Here is a 21,284-nt window from a genome sequence, read left to right as displayed (position 1 = left end):
GAAACTTTCTACAGACCTTGATTTAGTCTCATTGCAGCTAGCGCGATCTAGCATTGAATAATTTAACTTGAAATATCCCAACGGAAGTTTCTTGTAGACTGCTGCATTCTATTGGTGGCAAACTCAAGCTTCTCATGAACCGCATCAAAAGCCATTCGCGCAAGAAATGCAAAGAATGTCTGAACTACCTGTTGTGTTTCATTCAGCCAACTGGTTGCCAGTTGCTTTTGCCTTGCCTTGCCAGTTCGCCAGGTAGTAAGCGTTGGGTGCACTCGTGTTTGTACGTGTCTCCGTGTCTGTCTGTGATGTTTCATTGTTTGTTGTCAAAATAATCACGTCAGTTTCGTTTTACTGTGTTGTTTTTGTGCTACCATATTGCTGTGTTTCGGATTTTAGCAGTGGCATGATTTGAGGGTAAGTTAACTGATAATTATAATCTGTTATAGTTTAAAATTTGATAATCATTCTTTATCACAAAAGCATTGGCTGTCAAGAGCTGTTGATGCTGATTTAAGGCTTAATTTTGCTCTGTTTTGAAAGGAAACATCTATTGACATCTAGAAACATACTTCAAAATCTGTTTAAAATATAATAATTGAATTAATATCTTCTTCAAAAACTTCTATTGGTACAAAACATTGAACGATGTTGTCAATTTCAGAGCCTTACGACCTAACCTATTCTCTGTCATAGGTAGTCATAGTGTAGATAGAATAATTAATGTTTCTCATATTTTGCATGAGATGAATAGTTTTTACTACATACAATGTTGTATTGTATATATATTTTTTGAATTAATATATTTTTTAAGGCAGGGGTGACACCCCCTCAAGACCAATGACAACCACCCTCCTACCAAAAATTCTCAAATTTTAGTAGGCTACCAGACCCCCATATTTTTTTTAAATCTGCAGTCTGTGTACTGCTCACCTAAAAATATCAATGTCACAGTCTGCCTTGCCCCTTGGGCACCCTTGTATCTGTTGTTGCATTTTTTAAATGGGGGATCTCACTGTTGTCGCTGTTTTTAGCAGCTTTTGTATTTAATTCTAATAACATCTCCGTTTCCCCTTCTACGGTATAATAAATGCTCAAGCCGCAGTTTTTATTTTGGAATATTATTAATATAAGAAATGATTCTCTTATTTTTCACATAAATGAGATGAAATCAAAATGAAATAAAGCAAATTTTTCAACAAATGAATTGAGAAACGATTCATATTTTTTATTATGAGTGTGGCACTTTTATATTGATGAATGGCTTCATGCACCCATGCAGGTTGCATGGGTTCATGTATGGTGCATGGCATGGGCAATAGGGGTTGATGAGGAGAAACAACATTTTCAATTTGCATTCATCTAAATTCTCAATGAACTAGGTAGGCTACTTTAAATTTTGTATTTGAAATACAAAAGATGCAAAAATGACTACATTGGTAGTATTACTCACTGATACTAGAATACATTCCGTGGTATCACTAGATGGGTTTACAAACGTACCCATGAATAAAATATGAATATTTTGTGAATACATTATTTTCACCAGTAGTACTTGTAATAACTTACGGATTTTTTTCACAGGAATCAAACCCATGATGTATAATCTATTTCATTGTTATATACCATAGATTTGTTTATCTTCATATATTTCTTATCTCTTATAAAATGAATAATTAATAGAGCTCGGTTGCAGAAAAGCCTATTAAATTTTAACCGTGATTGAATGTCATGAGAACCAATCAGAGTAGCCCTCTTTTAAAAATTAACCTTCTCTGATTGGTTCTTGTAATAGTAGCATTAAATAATGATTTAAATTTAGCAGGCTTTTGTGCAGCCGGGCCATTATAACAGATAAATTCTGGAGATGATGATCTTGATTGTTAATAGAAGTGACCAATATTTTATTACTTGAATCAGTGTATTCAAATAAAAAATGCAGGCAAGTGAAGTGATAAAAATAATGTAGTATATAAATTTGAATCGTAGTAATTAATTATCCTTCCTTAGATTAATTATGACCTTTAAAATAGTATCCTTAATTTTCAAGAAATACGATTCTGGCATACTTCATAGGTGACTAACAAAATTTTGAAAAATTTATTGAGTATAGAACAACGCAGAAAATTGCATTCTAAAATTATTGTAAATATTGTACTCAGTATCTAGAGAAATGAGAAGAAAATGCAGAATAACTACTATGAGATCAAATTTAATTCTTGTTTAGAAATCTATTTAAACTGTGCCAATTATCCTTCCCAGCTGATCTCGTCCACAAATCATAATAATTATTATAGTCATTCTCGTGTTCACTGAACTTTGGCCTCTCTCTCTTTGTTGGCTCTTTCTCTCTTTTTCTCGTACTTCCCCTTCCTTTAATCACTCTTTATTTCCCGCTCAATGTCCGCTGTGACTTTCTCTTTGGCTTAGAGAGAGGAAGTCTCAACAGGATTTCTTCACAGTCCTTTGCTCAGCGAGGCGACCTGAGCTGTTGTGTAATGTGACAAGGATAAGGATGTGTCACTGTGGTTGGGTATTACCGCTCTACAATCATTGCTATTATTATCCAAATGTTTGCCCAGTCAGTCTTGGTCTACTTAAAGATTGAGCTACAGTGGGTTTTATATTTACAGTAGATTGCACAAAACAACTACAGTGTAAAATATCTCAAACTGTACTCAGTACCGTACCATTATCTATATGAAATATAAGACAATACATTCTTAAATTCGTATTTTTACTTCACTCCCCTCCATAAGTCATAGTATAGCTTCGACAAGTCACCTCCCATAACAAGTACAGTATAGTAGATCCCTTGAACTACGAATTAACGAAGCTCTACTAGATAAATTTTATACTACCTACTAAGATACTGTTATACTATATATTGTTATTCCAACTTATGAATGGTTGTTTCATTTATCTATTGTCGACCGACATTCAGAATATCGTCCTATGATTGGCTAATTCTCACCAACAGTTCATTCTAAGCCAATCCGATGAAATTCTGAGTCTCGGCAGACTCAGAATTCTTCGTTTCAGCAGAGATTAAATGTGATGGTTTCTTGATCCATTCCGAGCTGCGATGTATTAAAACACTTTTTTCTATGTATTCCACACGACATGCAGTCAAAAAAGTGTGAAATCTTTTCGCTATGGTTTCAGCCATTAGCTATATTTGGGATTTGCATGGTATTTCCAGGTTAATAAATTTAATGTCATGAATGTTGAATTCAATGTTCAATCCAATGTTGAATTTTTAAATAAATCTTGTAATCTCATTGAACTCAGAGAAGATTTACTTGTGAATTATATATTTTTCAACTCCTCCAATTTCTACCTTGCTTAAGCACCTAAAGATACTTTCCTCCAAAAATAACAACAATTAACTGTGAAATTTCTAAGTTGATTGGGTCAGAGGATCAGAACATAACTACGTAGAATTGAAGTCATCATCAATGTATGAAATAAAAATATGAATTCTACGGTATCAGAAAGCATGTATGAATTTGAAAATAGAAGTGAAATAATTTTTACTTTCCTGCCCTATTACAATAGGTAAGGAAAGTACTGCTTTCCGGAATAAATTAAGGTACCCCAATTTCCAAATTTCTATACGTTTCAAGGTATGTGTGTGTGTGTGTGTGTGTGTGTGTGTGTGTGTGTGTGTGTGTGTGTGTATGAGGGTATGTGAATCTGTGTACACGATATCTCTTCTCCTAAATAACGGAATGACTTGAAATTTGGAACTTAAGTTCCATACAATATAAGGATACGACACGAACAATTTCGATCTAATGCGATTCAAGATGGCGGATAAAATGGCAAAAATGTTGTCAAAAACAGGGTTTTTCGCGATTTTCTCGAAAACGGCTCCAACGAATTTGATCAAATTTATACCTAAAATAGTGATTGATAAGCTTTATCAACTGCTACAAGTCTCATATGTGTAAAAATTCGAGGAGCTCCGCCCCATATATGCAAAGTTTGATTTAAGATTCCCAATTATCAGGCTTCAAATACAATTTAAACAAAAAAATCCAAGTGAAAAAGATTAAGCATGAAAATCTCTACAATTGAAGGTCAGTAACATTTTCACCTAAAATTTAAAATAAGCTCGAAATTCGAAAAAAATGTTATTATTTCAATTGCAAACTGTTGATTCTTTTGAATTATTCATTATGAAGAGATAGCAGACTTCGTGTGTCTCCAGCGTTATTGTCCTATCACCAGCTGGTTTGGATCTTAGAATAGTAGACTTTAGATGCGCGTGAACACTAGCGTCAGGACTGGTGTTAAATTTTCATAACGGCAAGGGAAGTTTTGTGAGTGCGACACACTAGATTCTAATTTGCTAGTTTACTATTACATGTAGTAAATATAATTTCAATTTTCATGAGAATTTCTATGAGTAAGATAAATTTCATGAGAGAGCGCAAGAAATGGTCAAAGTGATTTTATTTTTGCGTTATTTGAACTCTACCGTTTCCGTTTCTAATGTATCTTGATCGTAGTCCCGTTTTATCAGCCCATTACCTCTCTTTTTCCGTCTTCTTCTAGTTGTATACCTGGTTGTCATTGGACCATGTCATACATTCCATTGCAAATCTATAAGATTCTGTATCAATGAAATTGTTTGGCTTGCATAAAACGATTTGTTTATTCTCAACAAACTGCCTATTGTACAGTTTCTCTGGTGTGAAACGTGTATTTACAATACTTGTACGCTGTACGTATACTATTATTTATGTAGTTCATGATTGTATAGTATGGCACTTACACAATAGAAAAGTACTCAGAACCAACCGATATACTGCTGTTATATGTACTACATTACTGTTTACTGTTGTACTGTACATGGATTGAGGAAATGTTTGTGTAACATGTTTGCTTGGGGAACGTTAATCACTGACATTTCTCTGATAACAATCATCACTGAATGTAAATTAAATAACAGCTGATCTTGGTCTGTGATCAAAAGCTGAGTTAGGCAACCATCATTTTCGCATTGCTTGGTAGGAAACTGTATTTCACCACTCATAAAACTGCCAGCAGCTTTATCAATAGTGAAATGTATTGCCAGTTCAATATTTTCATTTCTATAGTTTGTCATTTTTCTGTATATGTTTCTTTCACTTTGTAATCAAAAATTCATCTACTGTACTGTAGTAGAATGAACAATTTTTAATGAAAGTGAGCATGGCTCTTGGGGCGGAACCCCTGCCTATAGTGAGGTCCACGTTATAATGGCAGTGTAGGAAGATATAGTGAGGTCCACGTTATAATGACAGTATTTGATCAACTTTGATTTTGCTATCCTTGTCTATCATTCGACAAAGCCGGTGGTAGTATCCTTTTCTAGGTCCACAACGGTGCCAATTATGATTCGACAGTGTAGAAATATGATTAATTAATGCAGAGAATCGGCATCGCTATTCTTCTATCTTCATCCACTGTCATTATAACGTGGACCTCACTATAGGAGAAAAGGGTTGCCAGATCTCAGCCTTGCCACCAAAACGGCTGATACTGGTATATCTGATGAATTTAACTGTGCATTATTGTTGAAAATAGTGTAGATCATATTTTATTTGTCAAAAATAAATATTTTTAAAGATGTAATAATAAATTTTCATGATTGAGATAAAATATTTTGTCAATTAGTTGAATTTCTACATTGTTGATAAACAATGTGGCAACATCGCAATGCTTGAAAGAGATAGCGCCATCTGCTTTGTTGAACGATAGACAAGGATAGCAACACCATTGCAAATTACACACTGCCATTATAACGTGGACCTCACTATAGACGGATACGACGAGCTAAGCGAGTTAAATGAATGTAACCTGCCAGTTGAATGTATGAATTCAACTTGTCTAATGTATATCTCCTATCACGTCTAGAGCTCTTTGGGCTCAATTTTTGTTTTTGAAGAGGGCCCACTTGAGCCCTGGGCTTATATAATGAGACGGTTGATGATGGACCAACAGTTTTAGATCGATTCTAAACTTATCTGGAAGTGACTTTCATCATAGAGTAAAGATACTGTTTGATTGTCCATTCATTTGTCTCTGCATTCACCCTAAAAACTGAATAAGATTTTCATATTTTTATGTGCACCTCTAAAAATTTAGACCTACGGAAGTAATTTTCAGTAGCAATAATGATATAATGATTATTCTATGATAAAATATCGTGAGAATAGGTGGCCCAGTGTAAATTGGCTGCACTGGTACAGTTCAAAACTCAATTTAAATTTGAAGAGCAGTCAACACAAAAACCACTGAAACTAATTAACATTTTTTGTTTTAAGCAATAGCAGGTTTTGTGTTGAATGAATAGTAACCACAATTTGCATGTCATTGAGTGTTGTACAAGGTAATAAGAATAATTGCAACAACAAAATAGCCTAGAATGGGTACTGTTGATGTAAATTATTGTTTGTAAAGCGCATGCGTTCGCTGTAAACCTTCACTTTCACTATGCATTGTTTTACTAGTTGCACATTAATCTTCTTTAATATATCTGCAGTCATGTATTGGTTGGCCTTTCAATTTTTCACCGGACATGTATCGAACGATTTTTCCTTTTCATGAGCTCAAGAAAATATCATATAAACGATAGATGATTATAAACTATAATTAAGATAATTTTCAATTAATGAAGATAATATTGTCAACTAATTACATTATTAACCTGGATGATTAATAATATTTAGATCAGTTTTCAAACGATAATTGAGTTGGAATAAATCACTTGTAGACTTGTATGGTTCAATCATTAATATAATTTTATGAAAATTCCAATATTCTCAGACAAAAATGTCAAAATTTTTCACTAAGAATGATATCCACATGAACCCTAGGTTAGTGCGAGGCGAATAAACGAGATGTGTAAGAAGAAGTCTAGCACCCTATAGGGAAAATCTCAATATTTATCAATTGATAATAATATGTCATTCAAAGATATTGAAAAAGTAACTGAAGATTCTGATAAACTCCTAACTATCCAATAATTTATCTTTGATAACTGCAATATCGTCATATCCTGTGACTGCGATTTCTAATATTTCTCGAGACAATAATTACGAAAGCATTTATCCAAATAAATCAATTTTACAATGATCATAATTATTGATAAGCTATTTATACGTCGACGTGCTGTTCAATGCAAATGCATATCATTTCATGTTTTGAACTATCAAATTTCTGGGTCAAGGGTATCATTCCAAATAGGGTGAAACGACTCTCGCACTCCTTGTTTAGTAAAAAGTAAATAGTTTGGTCATAATACTGGATTAGTTGACCTTGAAATAATGTTCATGTATGAGACACGAAGCATCGTAACACGTCATAATGCCTTTGGCAAATCACCTGTCAATAATAACCATTGTTTGGCATGATTGAAAATTGCCTTCACCACCTGATTGAGTATGGTAATCATGCAGCTTTTTGATTGGTACAAATGTGTGATTGGATTAATTGTTGGTGCTTTTTTTACAATATTTTTCCTTCATTTTTTCATTTTTCAATTTTCTATTAACTGCCTTCGAATTTCAAATCCGACATTAGAACTCCAACTATCAGATCTCCGATTTTCCGAATCGCTTTTAGAAATAATTATTTGGAATTTCCACCAATTTCAGATATGTTCAAATAGCATTAACACTCTCTTAGCAAAGGTTAATTCATACATTAGAGTAAAGAATAGAATAGAATTCTATTCTATTCATTAGAGTATTTAACCGGTTATGATAGAAGAAAATGAATCCTCTTACATGTTTAATGGTGTTTTCCTTTTGAATTTCCCGGTTCTTTGTGACTACTCCGATTATCCGCATATTTGATTAACTATGGGGTCCGGTCGAAATTGATTCGAATAATTGAAGTTCTATTTAATTGGAGTTCCAGTCACAATATCGATTCGGATAATTGAAGTTCTACTGTATTTGATACAAACTAGGAAGGATCAGTAGATTACTTGGACGAAGAACAAGAAGATAGAGGTGAGAGTGTGAGAGAAAGAAGGAAAAACGACAAAGGAATATTGAAAGCTGATAAGAGTGACAAGTAGTGTGATCCTCGCAAGGAGCTAGTATAGATTCTAGTAGTTTCTTTCAACAGCTAGTTCTCCTTGAAATGACTGCTCGTGTCAGTGCAGTGCAAATAATATGAGATCCGACATGAAATTTGAAGTTTGAAGGGTAAATTATTGTCATTATATTCCTACCTATCTTCGAACATGGAATGCCTAGTTTATTGTTTCACACTACATCGTATGATGGTCTTAAAGACAATGTTCCCGTTGACTTGAAGAAATTTGCTCACAAATTACAGCTGGTTAGAAGGATGATTAATATTATTGATTTAGAAAGATTGGATTGGATTTATTTAATCATGTATGTGACAACATGTACTGGCTTATTAGTGAAGATACTACTTGTAGTAATCATTTGTCTCTGCTTATAAACTAATTTACAATAAATGATGGTGTCGCTAATCATTCAACAAATTTTACAAAGTTTGAAAGATTCATTATGAAAAAGATGATTGTATGCAATTTGAAAAAATATACTCTTATAATATTATGATGTAACAACAGTAAATCAGCGGTGTTTCAACAAATTAATAATGGTTTACTCTCTGAAAATAATATAAAATAATATTCTTCCCATCAACACTCGACCAGGTGCCGTTGTCAAAGAGTCTCTTTCAAAGAGAGAGACTGAGAGTGAGTGTGTCAGAATGAAAAAAGAATGGATGATTGATAAACAGACTTAAAAGTTGAATAATGGCATTTTTGAACATAATTCTTTAGAAATGTATTTAAATGTAATGTCTATACTCACAAGACATTATATATTATTAGATGTGCAAATTTTTAGTTTACTCTATTTTATAAATCTCTGCAATTTCGAAATCTGCTAGGCGAAAGTTTACGGGCACGCTACGCTATTCCTGTTTTGTTAAAAAGCTCTCTCGATTAGGTAGAATAGAGCGGCGGCAATTTGAGTGCGTTGAGCAATTCATTGCCATTGTCTTAGCAAAGGTTAATTCATACATTAGAGTAAAGAATAGAATAGAATTCTATTCTATTCATTAGAGTATTTAACCGGTTATGATAGAAGAAATGAATCCTCTTACATGTTTAATGGTGTTTCCCTTTTGAATTTCCCGGTTCTTTGTGACTACTCCAATTATCCGCATATTCGATTAACTATGGGGTCCGGTCGAAATTGATTCGGATAATTGAAGTTCTATTTAATTGGAGTTCCAGTCACAATATCGGATAATTGAAGTTCTACTGTATTTGATACAAACTAGGAAGGATCAGTAGATTACTTGGACGAAGAGGACAAGAAGATAGAGGTGAGAGTGTGAGAGAAAGAAGGAAAAGCGACAAAGGAATATTGAAAGCTGATAAGAGTGACAAGTAGTGTGATCCTCGCAAGGAGCTAGTATAGATTCTAGTAGTTTTTTTCAACAGCTAGTTCTCCTTGAAATGACTGCTCGTGTCAGTACAGTGCAAATAATAATATGAGATCCGACGTGGAATTTGAAGTTTGAAGGGTAAATTATTGTCATTATATTCCTACCTATCTTCGAACATGGAAGGCCCAGTTTATTGTTTCACACTACATCTTATGATGGTCTGAAAGACAATGTTCCCGTTGACTTTAAAAAAATTTCAGCTGGTTAGAGGGGATGATTATTGATTGAGAAAGATTAGATTGGATTTCTTTATTTATGTATGTGACAACATATCATCTTCACAGAGTGAAGAAGATACTTGTAGTAATCATTTGTCTCTGCTTATAAACTAATTTACAATAAATGATAGTATTGCTAATCATTCAATGAATTTCACAAAGATTTATTAATGAAAATGAAGATTGAATGCAATTTGAATAAAGATACTCGTATAATATTGTGATGTAACTACAGTAAATCAGCGGTGTTTCAACAAATAATGGTCGACTCTCTAAAAAGGATATAAAATACTATTCTTCCCATCAACAGATGACCAGGTGCCGCTGTTAAAGAGTCTCTCTCAAAGAGAGAGACTGAGAGTGAGTGTTTTCAGAATTAATAAAGGAATGGATGATTGATAAACAGACTTAAAAGTTGAATAATGGCATTTTTGAACAAAATTCTCTATAGAAATGTATTTAAATGTAATGTCTATTCTATTCTCACAAGACATTATATTAGATGTGTAAATTTTTAATTTACTCTATTTTATAAATCTCTGCAATTTCGAAATCTGCTAGGCGAAAGTTTACGGGCACGATATTCCTGTTTTGTTAAAAAGCTCTCTCCATTAGAATAGAGCGGCGGCAATTTGAGTGCGTTGAGCAATTCATTGCCATTGTTTAAGAGAGAGGGCGTTGCTTGTAAACCGAAGAAAAACGCCCCGCTAATATTAGAGACTGCCTGTTATAAGAATCATTTTATGGAAAACAACTTCCCATAGCGCAATAAATGGCAAGTTAATTTAATAGATTGCCGTTTCGTGGGTTGCTTATTTGCAACGACTCTACAAATATGGAGCAGTTTGATTCTTATCTGGAAGGCTTGACCGAATAGTGATCGCTTACAATTTCCTATCAACGATTAAAATATAACAAGCTGTGCTTTTTGTTTTGAAGAGACTTTTTGGGATGGTTCCTAAACATGAAAATCATGTCTTAGTCTCTCCGCTCATCCTAGTGGTAATAAATGCTTCATCCTATCTCTGTGCTCTCTCTCTTTATTATAAATATAAAGAGATACATATAAAATATAATTTTTTTATAATGCTCTTTATCATCTATGCTTTAATTTTCACTGCATGAATCTGCACAAACATAATCAATACAGTGTTAGAATTGATCAGTTGATTGGAATACAATTTAGTATCAGAATACCATCAATAGGATAGTCCTACTTCTGTACAGTATTACTCAATCAATGAGAAATAAATCATTTTATTATAAACATGTTTCGTGACGGATTAAACAATTTTATCGTTTCCTTGCTGATAGAAGATCAAATTTAAATTCACAGCCTACTTCTAGAACATGAAAATGCAAGTGTCAAATGTAGTCCTACTTGTGCTAAGTCCCGTAATAATTTTCCGTTATTCTGTTCAATTTCTAATTTACTTCATTTCAACTCAAGACATTTTTTGTAGTGTCAGGTCCACTATGATCAGATCATAGAGAGATCATAGATCATCGATGAAGAGATATTGAGTAACAATATGATTACAAAGTACTGTTATCATTTAATTACCACGTTCACCCGAAAACCAAAAATGGTCTCAATGTTTGGGAACATGTTCAACTCAACCTATAACCTAGAATCTATAACGGTTGAGTTAAATATGTTCCCAAACATTGAGATCATTTTTGGTTTTCAGGTGAACGTGGTAATTAAAGATAGCAGTACTTTGTAATCAAAGTAAGCTGTTCCTTAAGATCTCTCCATCGACAATATGCTTATAACTTGATGTTGATGATAATTATAACAATCTTTTAATATAATTGATCCACTACACCATCCAAATTAATTTTAAAGAAGTTTTTATAATTTCAAAATTCAATTTTCACACGAGAATTATTCTTGTAATGTCAAAGGTACCTTGAACTGGTCCAGGTGAATGAACCTGGCAAGACAGCGAATGAACTCCTGTCCAGTAGGAACATCCAGGCCAGAATGTTGCTAAACTACAAACAAGTCTGTGGACAGATTACTAGCAATGGTTGTAACAATGCTGAAAAAGAGGAAACAAGGAATGTTCTTTCACGTTAAACTCAGTACAACTCTGCTGTCAGCATTGACAACTTGCTTATTATGGGAAAACCTCTCTGTCTCATTAAAACACAATCAGGATTTGTGTTGTAACTCTGATCAATCATGTAGAAAAGGTGTGTTGAATTATTCAGGTGACATCATCCATCCCAGAATTGCAGGAAACTGGAAGAAAGATATTTGATACTTTCCAAATTTGGTTTCATAATTATTCGTGTATTTTTAAATGCAGATCAACTTTCATTCAAGAATGGAAATGAGGAAAGTTGTTGAAAGATATTAGAAATTTAGATGATTGGTGATTATATTCTTGTATCATGGAAGTAAACTCTTTTTCTTCTAGGGAAAAAATTCTGACCAATCTTAATATTTCTACTTTTTTATGACTCTGAATTCCGACGCAAGTTTTACTCAACACTGGATTCCCATCACATTTCCGCTTAAATCTCTTTTCTACCTTTTCCTGGTGCTAATTTTCCTCCTCTTCTACTAATCCTTCTTCTCTTCTTCCTTGAATTCTCCAAAAATCAAAATCAGTAATATTGATAAATCAATAGTATTATTCACTATTTGTACTTTAATACCTGAAACTCTTTTGTGTAACTGTGAAATCTTTGTCAAGATGCTAAGAACATTCTAGATTTCAAGAATTTTACACACTCCATTTCTACTTATTTCACTTGTGGATTTCATGCTGTATGATAGTAAATTATTCCGGAACTGCTGTACTACAGTATCACTCATCTTGACTTGCTAGTATCCTCTCCATCCGCACAGTCTGTTGTCAAAACGCCAAGAGTGTTCCCACAAAACTGGCAACGTCGCAGTCACATGAACTGCCTACCTGAACAAGGCTAAAGTCAAGGAGCCAGACATAGTACCTGGTTATAAATTGATTGTGTTTTAATAACAACCTTCTCCTTGACTGACAAAAATAATGAGCGTATAATAACAATGACAGATGAGGACGCTATTCGCTTGATACAGCTGTGTTGTTTATTGTGATTTTGACTAAATACATTTTTTTCTGGGAAGAATGATGCATTCTTATTCTTGATAATTCTATTCTAAAAATAAAAACATATTTTTGATTTTAAGGATTGAACTAGAGGTAACTTGGCTGTTGGCTCTCTAATCCAAATAGAATTGGGATATTATGGTATCTGGTCTAGTAGAAAGAATAAGAATTGACATAGAGGTAACATCCAAATCCAAATAGGATTGGGATATTATGGTACATGGTTTAGTAAAAACATAATGGCTAGGTAGATAGGATTTGGATACAGAATGGAGATATAATTGCATAAGCTTTCACTGCTTTGATCACAAATAAGAATATTTGAAGGTCTGATCACATATATTCGATTTTAATGTACTGAAAATTTGTTGGTATTTTCATCATTAATTTATTCATTGATTAATTTACAAATCATGGATGTGTGAGATATGCCATTGGGAGATGAACAACAGGCTCAACCGTGGTTCGCTCCAGAATTAAATCAAATTCACTTAGAATAAGAATAACTCTAAAAACAAACTGTAATACCATTTTTAAATTAAATCTGCTGACTTTAATTTTCTGAGATTGGGAAAATATTGAACCTTAAACCCAAGTTAAAATTCTAGAGCAACAAATCTGCTCATCTAGCATATCATCAACTCTCATCAACTCATCTTATTTTTCCCATTATTCAGCCTTTATCCTTATATTATAATCAAAGTCAAAGTCAAAATCTTTATTGTTGAAAACATTTAACAATGTTATAACAACGTCAGAACAGTAGCTAAAAAATTACAGAAGAATAAGATTAAAATTATACAAATGATACAAGAAACATGTAACAGTAGCAAACTTAAAGACACTCTAACTCTCTCTACTTATTGTAAAATCAGAATTCAGATAATCTTCAATAGAGTAAAAACACTTTTCAATCAGTATTCTCTTTATAAAAGACTTAAAATGATTTTTATCCATAATTCTAACCTCAAATGGTAATTTATTAAACAGCTTAATAGTCATGTAACGCCAATTTTTCTGAGCAGTAGTCCAATAGTGAGAGTCATTCCTTATATTTAGCCTACTTCTTGTATTGTAATCGTGAGTCTCGGCATTCAGAGTATATTTGTGCACATGCTTCCTCATATATAACAAGCATGTAAATATATATAGAGAGGGAAGAGTCAACATTTTTAAGTTCAAGAAAAGGGGCTTACAAGTTGCCAGTGGTGGCGCATGACAAATTATTCTTATTGCTTTCTTCTGAAGCTTGAAGAGTGTCGGTGACATAGAGCTATTTCCCCACAATTGAATACCGTATGCCAAATGACTATAAATATGAGCATAATATACATTTATCATCACCTCATGTCTTACAATATTTCTTAACCTACGTAACATGAAAATTCCCTTTGCAAGCTTACTACATACATCAAGAACATGATCTTTCCAATTAAGATTGGTGTCAAGTGTTAATCCTAGAAATTTGAAGGAACTGAGTTTTTCTGATATTTTCTGCTGAAAGTGAATTGCAGGTCCTTTGTTTTAAGCTTGTTAAGACATAGAGCGTTAGAAGCACACCAATCTTCAATTGCTGTTGTGCAATTCTCAGTTGTAGTGTTGATTGAAGCTTCATTAAGACCACTAACTCTTAGTCCTAAATCATCTGCAAAAAGGTATGGGTGACTATCATTACAACATTCATTGATAAAATTAGGCAAGTCATTTATATAGATTATAAATAGAAGTGGTCCCAGTATAGATCCCTGTGGGACCCCGAACTTTATCATCTCACCACTTGAGAATTCCCCATTTTCAATTACATATTGTAGCCTGTTGCTGAGATAGGAGTCAATGAGATTTACTGCTGCCCTGTCAAGACCATAGTAAGATAGCTTATCACATAATTTTCCATGCTCTACTGTGTCAAATGCACGTGACAGATCAAAGGATCTTAGATTAACTTTTCTCTTTTGTTCCAAACTACTTATAATATCATGTACTAGATCCAACACATTGTCGCATGTACTCAAGTTTTTTCTGAATCCATACTGTTTTTTTGATAGTAATTTGCTATTTTCGAAGTATTCAGCTAGTTGCTTGTGGAGGAGCTTTTCAAATATCTTGGAAAATATCTGCACTATGCAAATGGGTCTGTAATTTTCTATTTTCGACTTGTCACCTTTCTTATGAGTAGGCATAATTTTAACTTTTTTTAGGCCATCAGGGAATATGCCAAAGTCTATACATTTATTGAATAAGTGTGTCAATACTTCAGAGACCCTATTAGCAGCTAATTTCACAATAAAAGAGTTTAAGCCATATAAATCCAAGCAGTCACTGTTACCTATTCCATTAATAGCAGCAAATACCTCTTCAACTTTAACATGACTGAAGCTGAACTTCGTAACTGGTTGTGGTATTTTCTTGACATAATAGCTGGAATCAAAATTGCTCTTGGGAATGGTTCCTATCTGCTTGTCCACTCTATCTATAAAAAATCTATTTTTGTCATTGATTGGCATATCACATTCAATTTTGGAAGATTTACTATTCCTACAAACATGTCTGTTAACTATTTCCCAAGCCGCTTTAGTTTTGTTCTTACTATCTGAAATAAATTTACTGTTAAATTCAAGTTTGGCTTTTTTTATTGCTAATTTATATTGCTTTTTACTATTATTATACTCCTCTTTTATTGTGTCACTAAGGCAGTCTTTATACAAATAGAATAATTGTTCACACTTTATTTTTAACATTTGCAGTTCAGGTGTATACCATTTATTATAATCTCTACTCTGATATATCTTCCTTTTAACTAGCGGATAAGCCATATTAACCGCCCCCATAAACAAGCTTTGAAATTTATGTATTTTATGACTAATATCATCAAGCTCATAGACTGAAATACAGTTTAAGGATTCTAGATATGCCAGGAATAGGTTTGTCCTATCTGCACTAATTTGTCTTAGTAGTATTGTTTTTTTTCTTTTTATCGATACAAGACTTTTTTTCAATTTTAACTTTTAGACTCAAGGCATAATGATCTGAAAAAATTGTATGTAATACTTTACTCTCCCATCGGCTGAAATGTAAATCAGTGGCAATGTTGTCTATACACGATCCTTGTGAATTAATATTATTAATGTTTGGTCTGGTTATTTCCTTAGTTGTAATAGACATATTAAAACTAGCCAACAAGGTACATAGTTCATCTCTGTTCTCTGATTCAACATTGAAATCGACATTAAAATCAGCTCCCAAAATAACATTACAATTAAAATTAAACAAATAACTCAAAATTTCATTAAGCACCTCTAGGAATTTTCTAAAATTGCTCGTTGAAACACTATATGGCCTATAAACAGATACAACAATAATATTCAATTCCGGTATTCTAATAGCGCATGCTTCACATATCATTTCCACTGACAAATCCCTTATTTTCTCTATTTCCCTGAATTCAAGCTCATTTCTCAAAAAGATAGCAGCCCCTCCATGAATTCTATTGTTTCTAACAAAATATGAACCTAACTTGAATCTATCAACACTTACATAGATTATATCATCCTTTTTCAGCCAATGCTCGCTCAACAATACAATTTCAGTATTATTCTCATGCAAAATAGTTTCCAGGTAATCAATTTTATTACCTAGTCCCTGAATATTCCAGGAGAGTAGATTCACATCAGAATCCTGATATCTCACGCTATCTAGAGGTTTAATACTACTTGCATGATAAATTGAAACATTAGAGTGATTCCTTACATTAGTTGAAAAATTAGCCAAATTATCATTTTTGTCAATGTTTACAAGTTTAAATCAAGAGATACATCTTCATCAGTTTCATAATTCAAATAGGCTTCCTCTTCATTATCATAATCTGAAGTGACATCAGCATTACTACTCAAACATTGACTTTTTTCCCTATGATTACACGGCTGTACCTGATCGCTGATTGCCTGCTGCTTGATTTGATTGTAAATTAATTTGCTTAGTTCGACCTTTCCCTTTCTGTTCATATGAAGTCCATGTCGCGTGTGCTTATTTCTTTCAAACATCCATATATTGATGATGTTTACATTGAACATGTAAGGTAGACTACAAATCACACGATTCAAATTAGAAATCATTTTGTTCTCATTTGAGTCAGCTTGCAAGTCATATCTGTAAGGCACCGTGGTTACTATGATATTCTTATCACAATTTGCTCTTACAGTTCTCACAAGATGATCTGCATATTCTTCAATATCTCTATCACTAAAATATTTATCTACACTATTTGTTCCTCCTATTATGATATTCCAATCATTTCTCGACTGATGACTATGATCTGCACTAAGAAAAGTATTTGAAAGTTTTTGAAACGGGGCCCCAGAAGAAATGTAGGCCGTGCACTTATAGGAAGGTAGCAAGCGTTGTAGAAGCTCTCTGATTCCCCTGCCGTGACTATCAGCCCATATGTTGATATTTCCATCGCAGTCCTCTGTCGGTGGACATCCTTATACTAGCAGGTAACCCGTGCTCCGCAAGGATCTAATTGAAAACTTGAACCTACTGAAATCTTGAAGAATGCATATAACCATCTTCATTAAATTGAGAATCTGTTTTAAAAATTTAGAGTTAATCAGTTGGATAGTTCAGACATAAATGATGCGTCATCCGTGAATTTTCTATCCCGTACGCGAACGTGTATAAGCCAATAAATTCTTTCCTCCATTAAACTAGTAGTTCTGTGAACAGTAGACCTCGCGCAGTTAATAACCACAGCGTCCTCTTATACTGTCTATCAGAGTAAATCCTGTCTGACGGTGTCGGCGAGATATCGGTGTGAAAACGGCTAATGGGGTTGTTGTATCAAAAAATGCTAACATCAAAATCTCCTTCAAGACATACTGGTAACAGGTCAGCCCGAGTTGAAAGCAGAGAAAGATCGAAAGGAAATACTATGCTCTTTTAATTATTTAATTGCATGCGTTATTGCATATTGCATGCAATTAATAATCCACTCGACAGCTGATATTTATGATGAATAATTCTATAGTCTTATTTTAAGGTAATATTTTTGTTCGAAGGAGACTCCTTTTCCTGTTGTATTATCCAAATGCAAAATTTTAAAAAAACCTTATACGTATATACGTCGACGTAAAATTCAAAATGGAGCATATACCTGTCAAATTTCATGAAAATCTATTGCCGCGTTTCGCTTTAAATGCGGCACATATATAAACCTAAATATCAACATATAAACATAAAGATAAATGCAAAACCGACGACTTGAATTTTAATTCAAGAAACTCACTTCGCTCGGTCAATTATAGATAAGGATTATCCTATATTCTTATACTCGTATTGTCCTTATATTGTTTGCATATTAAAATCAATAAATTTCGATCAATATCTCTAATAAACTGAATGAGTGATAATCTTGGATTACAGTAGATGGGGAAAAAGCATTCCGAACTGCTATTGACTGCTTTGGCTGGATAGGATCTAGAATGAGCGAAGCAATATTCCTGGAGAAGGAAGGCCATGAGCCATGACCATGAGCCTATTATTGTGGCTGACAACGTGAATATTTTATCTTGTTGGTTGTTGCTGCACCTCCGTGAAAATTCTGACCGGTTATCAGCAGCTATTTGAATAACCAGATCCGACTTCTGATTTTCGCCGCTGAGTCGATGCACTTTTGACCTTGGACTTGTCTTATCTCTCAACATGAAAAGGACCCACTTACGTCAACTTGGTCACTGATTGCTGCCAACTATCATCTCTAGAAATTTGGGTCATGTGAAGAATAATAATTCGAGTTTCACTTGTAATCCTGGAAGGTTTTTGAATTGCAACGAAACATTTATCAATAAGAATAGTTTCAAATTATAGCTTCAAATTGTCTAGATTTCTGTTCAGGTGTTTGGTCATTGCTGGTTCAGACGTAAATGATGCGTCATTCGTGTATTTTCTATACCGTAAGTGTATAAGCCAATTCTCTCCTCAATTATATTATAGATAAGGATTATCCTATATTCTTTTACTCATATTAATAATGATAATGTAAGAAATAATGGTCAAAATTCAATGTAACTTTGGGAAATATTAAACTAACAATTAAATAAGGAATATATTTCTATCAAAGCAAAAATATAGTAATAATTCATCATATTGATTGATTCATGTACTTTGGAGTCCCTGTACTTGAGAATTGTTCAATCCAATGTTGAGTAGGCCTATACTTCTACATTCTCTGTTTTAAGTCTTGAATGCTTACTCCAATGAGGGTTTCAATAAACTCTGTCGTGCTTCAAAGTGTTATGGAATATTTTTTTCCTACAGTTACCTTGAAAAGTGACCATTCCTGCCTGCACTGATTACAGAACGCAAAGAATCACTTTTCCGCTCTAGTGCGGGAAAACTTTTTCCAGATTTGCAACATGGCAACACAAAATAGTTGGTGGGTTATATGGAGGATTAGTGCACGAAAACAAAAATTAAGTTGGTAACAATGACTGTGGTTAGAATTAGATAGGAATCATTGCAATGGCTACCGTACCCTACATTTATGATAAAATCCCAATCTAGAAATCCAAAACAAGAATAATGTTCATCTAAATCATAATTAAATAATCATCGTTTAAGAATTCTCATCATTTAATCTCTAATATTTCCACAATTGTCATGGCTAGAGAACCTTGAACAACTAAGTTATTAGTCATAGAAAATATTATAAAAAATGAGGCTAGAGACTGTTTTATCAAATAAAGGTTTTTCTATTCTATACTGCCAAGCAATACGGACTACCAACACACACTTTCAAAGCAACGGTCTTCTATTTATCGCATTAGCATATTAATGAGTCGACTATGACAATGAATTCGTGCTATATACGGTACCGTACTTTATATTACTATATTCATTGCTTTATATTACGTTACATACAGTACTTTATATGACTATATATTATGCGTATAGTTTTTCATGGTACTCTCACTAACTACAGTACGTTTTAGTGCCATATAATTTATTCTACATAGCTATATAATACCTGCATAGTACCGTAGTTCGTGAGGTCTTGGTCAAGTTTGAGTGGTCCATTTCGGTTCGTGCTTGGCTTCTTTGAGTACCTCCATGTGCCCCTTTGTTCACAGTCTCAGTGTACCGGTAAGGCACTGAAGTAGGACTATGCGTTAAGTAGGTTAGGAATGTGTATGCCGGTAAAAACTCTCAATAATTCATCATCATTTTTTTTTCATATGCGTTTCTCTCACATTTCTCTTCAACTGCTGCAAGTTCAACGTATTTGTCTTATGGGAAATTATTTATGAAGCCTACTTAGACATACCTGAACTTCACTCTACTATTTGTTGAGTATGATGATCCTTGTACCATCTGGGATGCTGAGCTCGGTTTCAATTACCGTCTTACCTTTCTCCAAAGGTCTCGAATTTTTTAGTACAAATAGAAAGTGAGAATATAGATGGTGTTAGGTAGAACTTATCTACAAGCTTGAATCCTCAATATAAATGGGTGAATATTTCACTTTACATGACACGTGAATATATTATTCCTTCTATTTTCAATCTTATTTCATTTTCAAAATTTTATAATTAGCTATTTTCATAATCTATTCTTTTCTCATATTTCTATCTTCTTTTTATTGAAAATTATTGTATTGTGTGAAGGAGACAAAATGGTGGTTTTACCTGTTGTCTCAATAAATAAATAAATAGATATTCATTATATAATTATTTCTCCAAGCTTCCAAAATCAAAGAGCTGTGATTGGTCTGTGGGTTGAATAGTGACAATTTTACCTTAACAGCTTACAACCAATAGGAAGCAAGCAGCTCAAAATCTTCTGAAAATGTGAGTAGAACAGTTGATTACTCAATGTATGACTGTTTGAAATATACTTGTGGTAATATTAACTTATTAAATATACTTGTGGTAATATTAACTTATTACAGTCAGACCAATGAGGCTACTCTGTTATTGACTTTGGAATATTAATATTTCAATATCCGGGCACCGTTCTTCGCTCGTTATTTATTTATTGATGAACAGAACTTAATTCTTTAAAATGATTGGGGAAGGACTAACAGGCACAGCCCAAAACTGTTTCTTCCCCGAATTTTGATTAACACACTATAAATATTCCAAAAAGTAGGTTATGTTCCATACATTTGAATTCAGGTCAAATTTTCAGTCTAAATATTTGAAAACATAAAAGTTCTAATTTAGATTGTCTTCAAACCAAATTGAATAACAAAATAACACTCACTAATCATTTAAAACTGTAAAATAATGATTAACTTTGAATATTATGATATACCATGTATGTCAACAAATCACATTATTTTGATCGAGTCTATTAAAATTTCTAGATTTCCCGCGCGATAGGGTAAGCTGATTGATTACGATTACAGAGCTGATCTCCCACACAAGCACACGCATCTTCTGTTATCGACAGATGACGAAATTATCACCTGTTTTTCCAAGGA

At 33.3% G+C, this 21,284-nt stretch overlaps 1 protein-coding gene across 1 annotated transcript in view; it reads left to right on the top strand.

Moving 5' to 3' along the window:
- The first annotated feature begins 203 nt into the window (after positions 1-203).
- LOC111048674 (echinoderm microtubule-associated protein-like 2) overlaps positions 204-21,284 on the top strand; it is a 144,369-nt gene continuing 123,288 nt past the window's right edge. Inside the window, exon 1 of the mRNA XM_039438201.1 lies at positions 204-414. The gene's annotated coding sequence lies outside the window, so the exon portion shown is untranslated. The remainder of the gene's footprint in view (positions 415-21,284) is intronic.

Source organism: Nilaparvata lugens, chromosome 11 (assembly GCF_014356525.2).
Source record: "Nilaparvata lugens isolate BPH chromosome 11, ASM1435652v1, whole genome shotgun sequence".
Classification (NCBI taxonomy): domain Eukaryota; kingdom Metazoa; phylum Arthropoda; class Insecta; order Hemiptera; family Delphacidae; genus Nilaparvata; species Nilaparvata lugens.
This window is presented reverse-complemented; position numbering and strand designations above follow the sequence as displayed.